Raw genomic sequence first — 15,107 nt, forward strand, 5'->3', positions numbered from 1 at the left:
CTGGGAGAAGAATAAGTCCAGAAAGGGCGTTGGAGAGGTGGAAACTCTTTAATCATCTTCAGCCACTTTCACTGTGAGGAGCCTAAAATAGGGCACCAGTTAGAGTCTAAGATCTGAGACAAGCCTATAGCTCAGATCAACTAGTCAGCAAGAGAAATGATGCATTTATGAAATAGTATCTTGACAGCAATTGTCATGAATTACTAAGAAAAAAAGGCTGGAGAAGGAAATATTAAAAACAAATCTATATACTCCAAGCAGTAAGGCACCGAAGGCTCTGAGGATAGAAGACAAGTCAAGTCTTTCTATTGTAGAGTTTACCTCCAGGTTATTAGAATATCAAGGCAAGAGATAAAAGAATGAGACAGGGTATTAGTAGCAGGATCTGACGTGAGAGCACATTAGGTATGTTAAAGAAACCACAATGATTTTCTAAGTGTGGATATGGTGGGGGAGACACAGAGGTGAGGAAAATGAGAGGGTTGTGAAAAAATCTGACAGGTTCATTGCGAGAAATTGGTGCGATGATTAAGACAGCATGTTAGAAAGAAAACTAGATGCAGGGTTGGAATGAGGAGTGCTTTAAAGTAGAGAAACAAGCGTGTGCCTGATTTCTGAAAGAAGAACCAGAGGAGAATGAACAAAGAGCAAGAAGCAGTAGAGAAAAGTCTGTAAATCTGACTGAGGGAATAAAACCAAATTGGAGATTAGGCTGAGAGGCTGAGAGAGAGAGAGAGAGAGAGAGAGAGAGAGAGATGTAAATCCATGTTAGCTTTAATTTAAAGGCATTCTAGACTGACTATGACCCTTAGAGGTCACTTCCAGTTCTAAAATTCTATTCTAAATTTGTGTGATCACGTTCTTCAGTAAAAAAAAATAAAAGGTAAAGCTAGATTGAAATGTGAAGAGTTGCTGGGGATTCAAAGTGTAGGAATTAATCTGTGAAAATATTTAGAAAGAATAAAGGCTGAAAACCCCAGGACAGACTCACAGTGTAGGAAATCAGTGTAGCTCACAGGATTTAGTCTAGAGGCTCTCAAAGTGAGAACAGCAACAAGGAAAGCAAAGACTTATGGGTTCACTGGGGGTACATCTACACAGCAACGTTTTTTCGAAATAACTAGCATTATTTCAAAATAACTTAGTCTGTGTCTATACAGCAGGCAGTTATTTCAAAATAATGTCAAAATACTGTCAAGCTGGAGGGCTTCTTACACCAACTCCTGTAACCCTCACTGTACAAGGAATAAGGGAAGTCGGAGGAACAGTGCTCTATTTCAAAATAAGTGCTGTGTAAACGCTCCCAATTTTGAAATAAGCTACACAATTGACGTAGCTCAATTTGCGTAGCTTATTTTGAGTTAAGCCCTGCTGTCTAGCTGCCCCCTGGAAGGCAGAGGCATTGACAAATTTAGGAGAGAACACAGATGAAAGGCATGCCCATCAAGTCAGGGAAATATCTTTGTTCACATTTTTAACCCATAACACCACTATTCCCTTTTACTCTCATCCTTGTTCCTCCTTTCCTATCATTGTTACATTCTCTTGTCTAATGACACTATAATGTTTGGGATGAGGTCACATCGATAAGTGCATTTGTAGCATCTCTAACATGAATATCTCAATGGCCTTTGTAAGCTAATGTAAAAATATTTAATTTCACATAATTACAATAATGTAGTACCATCTAGTGCCCATCTATCAAATGGCAGAACTGAATCCTGGGTATGTAACTAGGTCCTGCTGAGATGTTCAGGACCAAGTTAAAAAATAGCTAATTATAAGACACTAAAATTTAAAAAAAACATATTGGTATCAGCTAATGTTTTAGCACTGAAGTGAAGTCCCACACCCTTTGTCACATTCAAAATGGCCGTTCCCTCTGCCTACACTGTCCAGAAGACTTGGGATAGGCAGGGCATGTTCTGTTGCTCTTGGGATACTGCTGCAATAATTTGTATGCAGATGATTGATTCAACAGGATATTTACTCAGCAAAATGCTGCAGAGCTCCCACTCTACCTTAATCAATAAAAGCATAAAACCATGAACAACTTGTAGATTTTATTTGTGTTGATGTCTATTTTATTTCTGCAAATCTTACTGTTTTTTACCATTCCATAGTCATAATGCAGTCATCATAAAAGAAGCAAGGCCACTACACACCACCTCTAACACAGCATTGCAGAACACTGTTTCAAAGCAAACCAACAGAGACAAAGGTCAAAAGCTGACATGTCACCTTCAAGCCCTAATTGGAGTCATTTAAAAGTCAATGATAACTATGAATGCAGGGGACATCTTTTCCCCCTATTTTAAAAAGAAAGGAAATTAAATTCTAAAACCTCTCAGTAAATACAGCATTAAGGCCCTAATTAGGGAAGGGCATGTAATCATGTGCTTCAATCCAACCGTCAGTTAATATGGATGTAAGCATATATTTAAGTGCCTGAATCAGAACCTAACTCAGAACATAAAAATGCAAAAGTGGAGGTTCCCACAGGAATATTAATTTGGCCATGCTACATATTCTTATATATCTTCTGATATACATTTTTAACAAACATCATTAAGCTATATACTGAACCAGGTGAAAACATGAATCATATTCATATGCAGTCTGGCTGAGTTAGGGTAGATGTAGGTACTTTAACATTTCTGATTTCAGCTGGACAGCTGTAAAACCTATAGGCTTGCCATTTATTCTATGATCATATATAGCCATAGCTTACTGTTTTCTAGCTTTAGGAACTGGCTGAAAAGAAGATCTATTTCCCACTTTGGTGAATCATGACCATGCAATACTGGTTCTCTTTTTGGAATCATTGTCCTGAACTGTTATAAGCTGGTATTTTTAGGGAAGCCCAAGGAGAAGTGTTTTTTTTCTTTTCCACAACCAGTCTGCTCTACTAAGAGGGAAGAGATAGGTGTCTTTTTTGTTGTTCACTTAATATCTCTTATTTACTTTCCAATCCTTTTCTCATTTCTTTATGGTTGGTCATGATTACCAAAGAAACATCTTCATTATAGATCCTGTGGTGCTCTCTCATTCCTAGTTACAATGCCAGCAGCATGAGTCAGTTACAGGTTGCTGAGAAACTACTCTTTCCTGTGTTGTTTTTCCTCATTAGGAACACGCCAATGTCAGAAAGTAAAAGGCTAACTGACCTGAAAAGACTCATTCCTTGTGTGGTGAAGTCAGAGTCCAACCTGTTCAGTGAGGTCCGAATTCCAACCTTCAGCTACAGAGCATTCTTGTATCAACATGGCAGCAAGCATTTCATTTCTCTATGTGCATACTCCCCTCACATCCCACTGAGTCTTTCCCATACTATGTCTATATTTAAATGAAAGAGAAATGCTTCAAATGAACAAAGATAATATAACAGCACAGCTTCTTTTCCAGAGTGTGTGGGGAGGGGGAATCAAGCCACTTCCCTCAGTGACTATTATTCTCTTTTCAGTTTTATTGTTCCTAGATAAGGTGCTGCACACACTACCCACTGTTTCTAAAACAGCTGGTGTGGGGCATTTTGAGTAATGATCAAAAAGGATAAAATAATGGCTATCATGGCCTGTAGCAAATGATCAAATCTAGATGTGTGTAAAGAGCAAAATTTCCTCTAAAGAGCTAAAATCCAAATGGGAACCACTTCTTTCTAATTAAAATGGCTTGTACATGAGCAATGTATGCCTTGGATGTACCACAAAATGTATACTACCCTTGAATAATAGATGCCAGAGACTGAATTAATGGCCAACAAATGTAGACACCGAACACTTAAAAATAACCTAGCATTTCTTCTCTGACTACTTTTAGTAATGCTAAAACACCAGAGTCAAAAGAACATTTTAATTTTGAAACCAATATAAAATTGGGGAGGAAAAAAAAGAGGAAAAAATGTTGAGACAGAACATGAATTGGAAGTGCAGTGGCCACGCATAAAAGCTTTTGTGGTGTCCGAGGTGACTCAATGACATTACCTTGGTATTTGCATTATCCCTATTACCAATAAAATACAAAAACAACAGGATCTCATTATTGAAGGTAAATGCACATTTTTTAAATGACAATCTACTGAGGAAATAAGGGAAGGCAAAAAGTGTTTAATTGGACTATTGTCAAAAATACAGGGCAAGTGAGGCCTGCCCTGGATGGGTCTTATGGCAAGGTAGGGTACGGAAGGGGAAGACAGATAATACCAGGAGAATTTGTACTTTAGTGTGGTGGTGCTTATGGAAGATAAAATTAAGATGGGTAGGTGTAATGGCTGCAAAGTAAGACTCCTTTTATAGCAGTAAATCTTGTGGTATAGCACTTTGGCACTTTCTATTTGGAAGAATGCTATAGTATAAGCCAAGGTCATTATGCAGAAAGATCCTAAATGTTAGTTATATTTAGTGCATAAGGGTATCGAGCTAATTACTGTATTAAGCAATGTCACTGGAAATGAATTCTGATCTGAATATCTGCAAATAGAAAACTCTTAGGGTATAGTTCCTTTTTCTTGTGTGTGCAGCTCAACTTTCTAACAAAGTCTTAAAAATGTAATCTATGGAGGCTGGGTTTGTCATCCTTTTTCTCCCTTCATTTAGTGAAGCAGATGCAACTATTTCATACTGCCATCTCGACAAGCAAGCTGAGTTGCTGCAAGTTATCAAGCTCTCCATAAAGTGATCATGCGCTCTGCACTTTGAATCAGGATGACATTATTTCTTGTAAAATGGCAATGTAAACATTAACAAGATTTGTGAAAGATTAACCAACATCTTAACTCATTGTAGTCAATGCAAATATTCCAGGCAGAATAGTTATTTGTAACAAAATGGCAAATATTAAAAAATGGTAACAGTTCTTCACCCATGTTTCCCTTCTACCCTATTTGTATCCTCTTATCTGGAAAACTAAAACTCACAAAACATTTCTGGTACTGTAAACTCATATGGCAAAAAGCTACATCCAAAGAATGGTCAGTACACTTTGAGATATACCCTCTTCTCTGAACATAGGCAAGCACCCATCTAGTGAATAGCAGGTACCACCACATTAAAAAATTGGATCTTTAATACAGTACATGCCAAAATACAATGCCCATGTGTTACCAGCAGTTCTCCACTCAGGAATGTGCATATTCTAGGTTAATCCAACATCTGTTTTAGTTCAAATCAAATATGTGACTAAATCCCAGCTGTCTGCAGCATGTTAAATGCTCTGGCAAGGCAGAGATTTATGTGATGAAATAAAAACATGCAGACATCAGCAAGAAAACAATATTCCGAGGATGTTATTACAGGCAGTGTTGAATGAACCTCCTATGATTAAATTTGCCTGATAAGCCCCCCTTTTCAATGGCTTATAGATTTGCCAACCTTTAATTGTTTGGGATGAAATATTCCATGCCTGTCTTAGCTGACTTATTTGTAAATGGTTCAGCCATTTCCATTTTTCTAGGGAAAAATATATTCCCTGCCCTCGTCTTACCTACCCCAAAAATCATTTATTTGAGACACTCTAGCCCTCCCATATCTTTGAGACAGCCAAGATTTAATATGACAGGGGATGGCCTATGTGTCAGGGATGTGCCTTTTGTCATCTCCATGAAAATCTACTCAACTTTGGCTATTGTGGAAAAAAAGTCAATTTGCATATGGATGGTAATGGTTTGCTAGCTCTTCACAGCTCAAGTATCTCAAAACTGCATCAACTCTTGGCATGCTCCAGTTTAGAGAAAACAGGGCTGTCCTCACATGTGGTGCTCTTGGCTGCTATGGGATATGCCAGATCCAGGCATTTTGGAACAGAAAGCAGAGTGCCAGTCTTTCTTGTGCACTCCACTATTGTCCTACAGGCCCCAGGCTGTGTAGAGGAGGAAGATGCCTTCTTCAAATGAAGTGAGGACAACAGCCAAAATCTGCAAGTGGGGAGGTGCTAGGAGTGGTTTGAACAAGGAGACTGGAGAGGGGGAGAAGAGCTGAAAGCTAGTGCAGAACAGGAAGAGAAGAAGAAAGCTAAGACTGGAAGTTGGGGTGGAGAACACTGGATTGACTGGGCACAGATACTGTGAGCTGTTGGGTGAGGGGAAGACGGATCAGATGGTGTGGGATAGGAGACTAGGACTGGAAGAGAACTAGGGAAGAGCAGAAGGAGTTGGAGACATATCTGATAGAAGCCAAGATATTGGGAGATAAGTGATTAGCTAGACAATGACCTAGGATAAGGAGCCAGGAGAGAGGAGACTGTGACAAGAAGCCAAGTAGGGGTGGTGGGGTAATTGTGTTTTGGATGAGTGGCCGGTGGAAGAAGAGTAGGACTGGAAGCCTGTGGGGCTCTCAGACATTGATGTGGAGGTGACTTGAGGCCAGTGGGAGGACAGAAGAACAAATGGGAGGAGGAACCAAGAAGTGAAGAAGTAAAACTGGCTGGGAAAGATAACTGGAGAAACCCAGAATGGCTGAGAGACAAATGGAACTGGAAGTAGGGAATGAGACTGGGACAGGGAGTCCAGATGTGGAAACTAAGACTGTCTGGGCAAGGAGACTGGATCACGAGTGTAGTTTTAATTCTCTGCAACCAAAGCAGGCTGAACAGGCACTGAACATGAGACTTACCTCCCAGGTGAAAGCTCTAACCATTGCACTATTGGCTACTCTGAACTGACTCTGGTTTTGAGCAGAAATTGCCCTGTGGACTGAGAAAACTTCCTGACAAAAGCTTAGCCAAACCATGAGAAGTTTCAGTTTTGACAAATCAGCTTTCCCCACCAAAGAAGAACGGTCATCAAAAAATTTCCAGCAAACTCTACTAGGATGGGTCACAAACCCTAATGCTCAGTGCATTCACTGATCTCTAACTAAGGCTGTAAGGGAAATGATTTCCTTATTGGAAGTGTAGACGTAGCTCTTGTGTGTCCACATTTACAAACCACATATTCCCATGTTAAGATAAAACGAGTGTTCTGTGGTGCACCTTTTTAATATTCTGTCCCAAAGTGGGAAGAATAAAAGCTGATGTCTGAGGCCAGAGTTAAGATACCTGTGAATGTCACTACTTGATAAGATGTGAGTTGTTTAAAGAAATTCCTGGATTTCTGATTCAAATTAAAACAAAACAAAACCCTAACTTACTTCCCCAGCCACTGAGGTGATCCTGCAATCTTAATTTCAAGTTCACATTTTTCTGGATTTGGTTTTTTAGCTAGAACTAAAATGTTACTATTGTATTTTATGAAGGTCTTATCTTTTTTGCAGAGCATTTTAAATTTAATAAACAGAGTAAAGGAAATGAATAATTTATATTGTCACCAAAAGTCTACTTTTACAATGCAATTTTTCTTCAGTGTTGTAGACCCACATATTTCCATTAAGCAGCTTTGGAAAAGATAATACTTGAATTCACTCCATTGTTTATTCTTTGGACCTTCATGCAGTTACATTGGTATCATCACCAGCTATACTGCAGTTACTTGTACCAAGAGGTTTTATTTTTTAAAAGGGGGAGTAAAGCATTCTGCTGGAAACCACCATCCTCACTGCCAATCAACATTGTGTGTCCTATTATTGGACATATTTGTCTCTAAGACAACCATTTTTTTCAGTCTTAAATATTGACCTTTACAAAATAAAGAACCCTTCAAGGCCATCCCAGCAGGAGCGATTTTGTTGCACAAAAGCAGACTGTGCAATACACTGCAAGTAAATATTATCCCAAAATAAACAGCTCCTGCAAATGTAGTGGTTGTACAGCACTTCTGGCCTCTGATTTGTTCTGACCCTGGAAGCCATTTACTACCTTCGGGTATGTCTACACTACAAAGTAAATTCGAACTAATGGACGTTAGTTCAAATTAACTTTGATAGGCGCTACACTAGCGCTCCGCTAGTTCGAACTTAATTCGAACTAGCGGAGCGCTTAGTTCGAACTAGGTAAACCTCATTCTACGAGGACTAAGCCTAGTTTGAACTTACTAGTTCGAATTAAGGGGTGTGTAGCCCCTTAATTCGAACTAGTGGGAGGCTAGCCCTCCCCAGCTTTCCCTGGTGGCCACTCTGGCCAACACCAGGGAAACTGTATTGCCCCCCTCCCGGCCCCGGACCCCTTAAAGGGGCACGGGCTGGCTACGGTGCCCGTGCCAGGTGCAAGCCTGCCAGCACCCAGCTAGCAGACCCTGCACCTGGCACGGCTCGAGCCAGCCACCCGATGCCCCCCAGCCCTCCCCCTCTTCTCGGGACCAGGCTGGCGGCTCCCGGGAGCTTGCCCGGGACCGCAAGAGGCGGGCACCCGCATGGTCTAGTGCGGACATCGTGGACCTCGTCCACGACCTCCACACTAGGCACAGGAAAGTGGCCGTCTAGGGCAGGAGAGCTGCCAGCCTGGCCAACCAGGAACAGGTGTGCATGAAAATCAAGGTGGTCTACTGAAACCCCCGACCCTGAGCTTACAATGGCCGTACTGGGTCAGACCAAAGGTCCATCTAGCCCAGTAGCCTGTCTGCCGACAGCGGCCAACCCTAGGGACCCTGGAGGGGATGGACCGAAGACAGTGACCAAGCCATTTGTCTCGTGCCATCCCTCTCCAGCCTTCTACAAACTTTGGGCAGGGACACCACTCCTACCCCCTGGCTAATACCACTCCATGGACCCAACCTCCATGACTTTATCTCACTTCTCTTTAAACTCTGTTCTAGTTCTAGCCTTCACAGCCTCCTGCAGCAAGGAGTTCCACAGGTTGACTCTTTGCTTTGTGAAGAACAACTTTCTGTTACTAGTTTGAAGCCTGCTTACCCATTCCTTTCCTTTGGTGTCCTCTAGTCCTTCTATTATGGGAACTAATGAAGAACTCTTCTTGATGCACCCTCTCCACCCCACTCATGCTTTTATAGACCTCTATCCTATCCCCCCTCAGTCTCCTCTTTTCTAAACTGAAATGTCCCAGTCTCTTTAACCTCTCTTCATATGGGACCTGTTCCAAACCTCTGATCATTTTAGTTGCCCTCCCCTCTCCCAGCCTCTCTCTTCCCCTCTCCCACCTCCTTTTCCCAGTCTCCCCGAGTTTTGTTCAATAAAGAGAGATTCTATTTTTGACCACACGTTTTCTTTATTTTGTACATCAGGAAGGGGGGCTAGGGAAGGGTAAGTGGAAGGAGGTGAGGGAGGAATGGGGTACGAGCCCCCGATGGGGAGGACTGGGCTGGCTCTGTGGGCTTCTGGGGGTGGAAGCTCTCCTGCAGCCCCCCAATTGCCCCCAATTTAGTTCCAATTAGCACTGTAGTGTAGACATACCCTTCTATACTCAGGCACGGTAATCAGGACTAGCCTTACCTCTTATTGCAAGGTGTAAGAAACATTGGGCCACCCACCTTCACCATCTCTTCCCATTCACACCAAACAAAAACAAAAATACTTTCAACTCATTCTTGTCCATGACACACAGTCCACACAACATTAGTGTGAATGAAGATTATTAACAAATACCAGGGTGAAAGTTGGTGGTATGAACTGGCACGGCATACTAGCAAGAAGCAGTCACCGGTACCAGCCCATACATAGTTGACAATGTTGTGGCCTCTTCTGCCACCATCCCCCCATTAGCATCACTACCAGACCCTATCAGCAGGGCCATCAATAGGGGCAGGAAGCAAAAGGGGCAGCTGCCCTGGGGCTTGGTGATTTAAAAGGGCCTGGGGCTCAAAGCCACTACATCAGGGATGGCCAGAGCCCTGGACCCTTCAAATCGGTGCTACAGCCCCAGGGCTTCTGGACATCATGGCAGTGGCAGCCATGAAGGGCTGGCTGGGGAGTCTGGTTCTTAATCCCTTCCATCTGAAGCCCTGCTCCTTCCTAGGACACAGAGCTACCACCCCCACCTTGTCCAGGACCCCAGCCACCCCAGGCTGCATACTGGCAAGTCTCGGGACTTATTTTCACCCCTTATAAACAGGATAATCATATTGTATAAAATAAGGTGTGGCCCTGTTTGAGGTGTGTAGCTTCAGTTTTAGAGAAAACAGTGTTTTGAGCTGTCTGTGTACTCCTTCAGACTGCCCCCTCCTTCGCCCCCAAAGGAACCACCAACTGACAGAGTTAATGCAATTCTCAGCAGACTGAGCACATATGCAGACCAGGGGCCACCCCCAGGTCTATATAAAATGGCAATACCACACTGCCCTCCTTAAAGTCTCCCTATAAGCCCCTTACTCAAGCCAGGGCTCCAACACACAGATCCATATGACGTTTGATACTCTGGACATCTGAACAGTTAACCAACAAGTACTCAGCCACACCACCACCATCTGCAGGTAGCTTCCAATTCAGAATGGAACTGACTCCCGGATCCCAAAGGGGAGGACTGGATTATTGCAGAATATGGTAGGCCAGCGGTGGACAACCTGCGGGTAGAATATGGACCATTGGATTTCTGTGTGCAGCCTGCAAGACAGTTTATTTACCCACTGCTCACATGCAGAGTTGCCAGATTCTGCTGGTTTCAGTCCATGTAGATTTACCTACCAGTATTACTAAAGTGACACGTAAAACAAGGGCACATGAAATGGTGCATGCTAATTGCACACAAAACTGACTGAGAGCTATGCACTTCCTCTGCTTAGAATCAAAGCACCACTATGGTTCACTTGGCACAACCTGCAAATTCTAGGCACACAAGCACAATGAGCAAGCACTTATGCCTCACTGAAAGGAAGACAGGCCACTCATGCGGCCCACTCGCTAGCCTAGGTTGCCTATTGCTGCTGTAGCCTAGTGAAACAGAAAGGCAGCAAGAGAAGAATTAGCATAGACAGACCATTAGCTATCAGACTGAGATGACAGTGGCTAAAATAGCCATGGTATTTGGTAGCCCATCTACACTAGGCCTCAGAACAACATTACAATGTACAATTTTTCTAACATAGGCAGGACTTGGGCAGCACTGCTCCCTTCAGCTGTGAACTGATCTGATTTTTATTTTAAGACAAGAAGGCCCCTTGCTTGCGCACCCATGCCTTTGAACCCCAGATGTCAGAGGCCTTTGGTGGCTGTGATGGGTCTGAATATTCTGAAAATCGCTAAAGAAAAATGTTAACACTTGTGAATCACGTATATCTTCAAGGTTGCCTTAAGATGGGAAGACTAATAAAAAATAAATCCGTGATTTGCTTTTACTGGTCTTTACAAAATAAGAGGCAGACCACAGCCATGGATTGGGAGGGAAATAAAAGCCAACTCTGGCTGTTATTATTCTCAACTATCCATAAGCCAAATGCTTTATGTCATTCAGTCTATGTTCATAAGTTGTTAGGGATGGTGCTGGGGGAAGTAGTTTATTGATAGAAAACATGGTTTTATCTGTAGCTTATATACTGTAAATAGAATTGGATTGCAATATCTTACATGTAACTCAGGACAACAGAAGGGGTTTTTCTGCTGATGTAGTTAGTTACAGAGTCATAGAAATGCAGGACTGGAAGAGACCTTGAGAGGTCATCATGTCCAGCCCCCTGTGCTGAGACAAGACCAACTAAACCTACACCATTCTAAACCTGTTCTTAAACATCCAATGATGAGGATGCCATGACTTTTTTAAATCCAGATCTTAACACATTTAGTTAACACGTTTTTCCTGATAGCCACTGTAAATCTCCCTTGCCGACAATCAAACCCATTGCTCCTTGTCTCTGGATTCTGCCCAATATATTCACATCTTTCCTAAAAGGTGGTGCCCATAATCAGACACAATACTCCAAGCTGAGGCCTCACTGCAAGGTAGTGCAAAATAGTTCTCTGCCTGGCCCTACATATGCTTTTCTTGTTCATATATTACAGAACCACTAGTCTTTCACAACTGTATCACACTGTTGATGTCTATGCAATGTGACCCACAACGGCTCCCCGAGATCTTTTTCAGCAGTACTACTACCACCTCACCAGTTATTCTCACTTTCATTGTGTATTGCATTTTTCCTTCTTAAAATGCATACTTTGCACTTATCTTTACTGAACTGGTTTGAATTCAACCAGATTAAATTCATCAAATTAATTTTGAATTTTAATCCTATTCTCTGAATTGTTTGCAAATCCATCCATCTTGGTTTCATCTGCAGATTTTATAATCACTATCCATTTCATTATCCATTAATTAAAAAATATTGACTACCAGCTGATCCAATAATGACCCATTGGGTCCTCCCTAGATACTCCCCTCCCTGACAATGAGCATTAATAACTAGTCTTTGATGATGCTCTTTCAATCTATTGTACACTTTACATAATTTCATCTAGAACACATTTTTCTAGTTTGCCTATGAGAATGACAGATGGGGCTATGTTCAAAGTCTTACTAAAAATGAAGCTCTATTATACCGACTGGTTCTCCCCATCCACTGGAAGTAGGAAATGAGTTTGGGTTAGCATGATTTGTTTGGCAAATCCATGGTGACTATTCCTTATGACCTGATCTTCTAAGTGCTTACTGATTGATTTAATAATTTGGTTCTGTATGGTAGCTAGGTGGATGGAAGAAGTCACATTTACATCAGAGGTTAGGTCAACTATGGTGTTCAAGGCACAACATTTTTCACAGACAAGCACAATATAGCTAGAGTGATACAAGTCTAAGCCAAGATTCAGCTTTTTTAAAAAGTGTGAACACAGAAAACCATCAGTGATTAGTGTATAGCTTTAAAAAACTAACATCTCTGCTGTCAAGATTCGTGTAGGAAAAGAAAAAAAGACTGCTTTATTTTTGTGTGATATTTACAGGTTACTTTCCTGTCTGAGTGTTTTGGAGACTGGACAGCAGAAGATTCTAGAAGAGGTGCGATAATTAGACTGATTCTTTTATAATAGAGACAGGAAAAATGAAGGGAAAGAGAAGTCATGACCTAAGTAAACTCTTTTGAGGTATTGGTGGAGCAGTAGCAACTTTGTCATGTATTCTTCTGTAAAAGACTGCCATGTAAAAAAAACCCACTCATCTATTCCCCTCTTTGATGAATCCCCCCCAGTGTTATGTTCCATGATGGTGTCAAGAAGGTGCAGTAGAACATCATCTTTGGTAGAAATTGTGCTCAGTTGCATTTAGGCACTGGAGTTGCCCAGCTATGATAATGAATGTGTTTCTTGTGCCTTCAACTGAAGAAGTTTGCAACTCCAAAACTAGAATAAAAGAGTAGCAGGAAAACATGCATATCGGCTATATGGTATATTTCTGAGGAACATGCAGTAAAACTCCAGTTGTTCGGCATCCAGTGGTCCGGCACTCCCGATAGTCCGGCACCAACTGGAACCCGGAAGTGCTCTGGCCAGCCGGACAATTGGAGCTGCTCTGCCCCAGGCTTCCCCAGGTCTGGCGCTGCTGAAACTGACCAGCGGCGGACTTGAGGAAGCCAGGGGCAGAGCAGCTGGGGTGTTACCAGGTTGGTCCCGCAGCTCTGCCCCTCACCTGAGCGGCGCTGCGGGACCAACCCGGCAGCACCCCAGGTGCTCTGCTCTGGGCTTCCCCAAGTCCGCCACTACTGAAACTGATCAGCAGCGGACTTGGTGAAGCCGGGGGCAGAGCAGCTGGAGTGCTGCCCACGCTGCGCAGTTCCCCGCCGACCTCCCCCCCCAGACTCCTCATAGCCCCCCTTCCAGTACTCTGGCATATCCAATAATCCGGCACCCCTGGGTCCCAAAGGTGCCGGATTATCGGAAGTTTACTGTAGTTAGCTTTGATTTTAATCCTTCTCTCAACAAGAAACAATGTATGAAAAAGGAGGCTTCCTGTAGAATTCCACAATTCCTTCTCTTCAGGGATCTTACGTTTCAATTATCTCCATTTCTTGCTAGGTAAGAACTGACAACATATAATTTATAGTTCTAAAATTTCATTTTTCCCTTGCCCTTTGCCTCACCCCCTTTCTGGACTCAACAGAATCCTGAGTCCAGTGCCAAGCAACACTTCTCAGTGCTTTCCCCCTAGATAGCTGGTTCCTGTCCATTTATCAGGGTTCACTCCCTGTAATGATTTCTCAGTATTTCTTAGTCTTTTGTTACAGTTCCTTTTCAGGAGAGGAACCAAGGCTTACCTATCACCTGGGACTCCTCCCTCCGAACCCTCTCACTGCTCTGAATGGCTCTTCAACCGGGATGGAAAACAAATTTACTTTCCATACCCTCCAGGTGCCACTGAGTGGCTAATTGAGCCATGATTTTTTTTACTGCCTGGGTGGGTTCTACACCCTATCACAGTGGGTCACCAGATGGAATGGTAAAGCTGCAACTTTGAGTCAACACTTAATTGAGCTTTAAAGATTTAACCAAGACACATGTACAAAGAACTTGGTGTGTAATTTCATCCCATTTGATGTATAACAATTGTAGAGAGAGCCATAACTATTCAGTGTAGTAACTAGTGTATTAACTTTTGCAATGAGAATTGTGTTGAAAGAGAAGCATTACATTCTTATAGCATGCCAGGACAAAAGGAAAAATTCAAATAATATACATTCATTACCAATTAATTGAATCAAGTAACTGACTAAATGGAGTCAGGATGAGAAACGGCTAGACCAGTGGTCCCCAACGCAGTGCCCGCAGGTGCCATGGCACCCGCCGAGGCATTTATGTGCACCCACCAAATGATCTGGGCCAGCCCCGCCCTGGGTACACGGCGCATGCGTGGTGCCGGCCCTGGGCATGCGGTGCATGGGTAGCCCTTGCCCTGGGCGTGTGGCACATGCGTGGTGCTGGCCCCGGGTGCATGGCACATGGGCGGCCCTGCTCCTGGGCACGCGGCACATGCGTGGCCTCGCCCCTGGATGCCTGACGCGTGAATGGCCCTGCCCCCGGATGCCCGGCAGAAAGGTTGGGGACCACCGAGCTAGACAAACATATAAGGAGGCAGAAAACTGCTTTTTTCTTGTAAGAAAGTGCAGGTTCTAATAGAAAGCTATTGAGAGAGACTTGTTGGAAATAACTTTCCAGGTCAGGGACTGTCTTCGTAATGTTTGTACAGGGCCCAGCATGATGGGGCCCTGGCCTGTAATTGCTATTACAACAACTTTAAATAAAAACAGTAACTATGCTGAAATTGCTCATCAAGGGTACTTTTCAAAGGAATTCATATTGCTCCTT

Source organism: Pelodiscus sinensis, chromosome 3, assembly GCF_052426305.1.
Source record: "Pelodiscus sinensis isolate ZL-2025 chromosome 3, ASM5242630v1, whole genome shotgun sequence".
Lineage (NCBI taxonomy): Eukaryota > Metazoa > Chordata > Testudines > Trionychidae > Pelodiscus > Pelodiscus sinensis.